Below are 2,180 nucleotides of genomic sequence, written 5' to 3'. Positions count from 1 at the left end.
CAGGAACCGTCCCGTCCCATTGAACCGTACCGGAACCGCAGGAACCGTACCGGTACCGTCCCGGAACCGTGATCATACGGGTCAGGTACAAGTACCAAAAACTGGTACCGTGCCTAGAGTAGGTACAAGTAACGGTTCTAGGCTATTCCCGTCCCGTCCCGTAGTACCGAGGATCTGTATCCGTTGATTTTAGGATTAAATCCTGGTCGTTGATATTAGGGGTTATACCCTTTTCTTAGTCTCCATCGTATTCGCGGACATTCTCCTCGTTTCCTTCTCCTTCTTCCTTCTTCCCTCTCTCGTTTTTCAGTTTCCTCTCAGAGAAGAGAATATGCCAAACTTTTAGTTTTGATTTCATTTCCATCATCATCATCTGTATAAGACTTCAGTATCCATTTACGTAAAAGGATCTGCTCTAAAGAATTGTTTTTCTTTTGTATCAACAAAGAGGTGAAGAATCTGAAGATCGTTTAATCCTCTTTGTTCTTTGGTCTTTGTGTATTTTTTTTGGGGTTTATGTACTCTGAAGAACAAGGTTCATGTTCTAATAGATTTCATTTTGAATAATACTGCAGTTGGAAGTAGAGAACGAATATTTGAGGTCATCTTTCAGTGATAATTCTTCAGTTGCTACTGAAAATCGAGGTAAGGTCATCTTTAATCTCTAGTTTTATGTTTTGGGTTCAATTTTGGTTTTTATTTATTTTCGATTTTGATTTTGATTTTGTATGGAACTAAGAAATCATGATAAGCTTCAGTTATGTTTGGGTATGAATGAATTGAATTTTTTGTGAGAAACATATCTCAATTTCAGGCATTGCCATAAGTAAGTCCTTGTTATAATCTAAGGATGTGTAATTTCTTTTGAAATTGAAAGAATGATCTGCAACATGGTTATGTGAAATTGGTTTTGAAATCCAGATTAGCTTTCTGTAATTCCTTTGAATTTGTGGTGCTAACCAATAGTTTCTTTGAAGAAGACGGTGAGTTTCATTTCAAACCCTAGTTTCATTTACCTAATTTTACTTGTTTATCTCATCTCTCTTTTCTTCTCTAAGTGAGTTGCTGTGATTGTCACAGAATCCCGGCGCCAATTTCCTTCTAGTCGGAGTCTGATCGTGAATTTTCTACTCTATTAGGTATGTTAATATGTTATCTCGTTATTGTTCTTTACTGTAGTCTTATTACTGTTTTTTCTTTTTCTGATTTTTTTAGTTTAATTTGTTCTAAATTGGTTGATTAATCAGTTAGGAAGAGAAATCTAGGTTACGAGTGAACCTAATTTGTAGTGGATTGTTCGTAATTATGATATTTATTAAGTATTTGTGATGATTTTAGGTTTATTTACAGTCTATTGGTCATCTTTGGTTTGATCTCTTGCTGTGGAAAGATTATAGTTCTGACTCATTGTCTTACTCTTATCTGCTCTAAGATGCAGGTGGCCCTGGCCCTGTTTTGTTTAACACTTTAACTTTTGTTTTTCATTTCAGATGGATGCAAATACAACTCAAAGTGAAGCTGCAACTGAAATTGGTTCCTCTATTCACCCTACATCTGTACCTGCACCTTCTGCTGATACTCAGCAAGCTGCACAATCTGCTCCAACCGAAGCTAATTTAGAAGTTTAAAGATTTTTGTTAATGTATGAATTCAGGTCTTAAGACTCTTAAAAGTTAAAGTTTTTAAGCTTAGAACTTTCAAGTATTTTTGCTTTTTTTTTACATAAGTAGATATGCTACGGGTAAAGAACCGGATCCGTCCCGTCCCGTCCTGAGTTAAACAGGTACAGGTCCCGTCCCATACTACACAGGTACATGTACAAGGTACAAAGTACAGGTACCGGCCATAGGGAGGTACAAGTACTGAGTTAGACAAAAACCCGTACCGTCCCGTCCCATGTGCAGCCCTAATCTAAAGTACTCCCGTGTAGTGCATTTGCTTTAGGTTTAGATTTGTTTCTCATCCACACACCCAAATTTACCAAAACCAGCAGAAACAGTTTTTACCCATAAACAATAACTTACACGTCCACTATACTCACGCTTAACCTCGTACGTACATTGTACCTACGCCCCATCTGATTTGGTTATACAATAGTCTGGGTGTGACTAATTCTGGTCTCAAACCCTGGATAACCCGACCATACAGTAAAACTTGGATAAAATTAATAGTCTTTGGGA

The 2,180-nt window shown here is 37.2% G+C and overlaps 1 long non-coding RNA gene across 1 annotated transcript; it reads left to right on the top strand.

The window, feature by feature from the left end:
* Positions 1-614: 614 nt before the first annotated feature.
* Positions 615-1,688, top strand: LOC113277709. The gene is made up of 4 exons (XR_003325080.1): positions 615-645; positions 922-983; positions 1,081-1,139; positions 1,491-1,688. It is a non-coding gene; the product is annotated as an uncharacterized LOC113277709 (long non-coding RNA).
* The last annotated feature ends 492 nt before the right edge of the window (positions 1,689-2,180 follow it).

Source organism: Papaver somniferum, chromosome 5 (assembly GCF_003573695.1).
Source record: "Papaver somniferum cultivar HN1 chromosome 5, ASM357369v1, whole genome shotgun sequence".
Taxonomy (NCBI): domain Eukaryota; kingdom Viridiplantae; phylum Streptophyta; class Magnoliopsida; order Ranunculales; family Papaveraceae; genus Papaver; species Papaver somniferum.
This window is presented reverse-complemented; position numbering and strand designations above follow the sequence as displayed.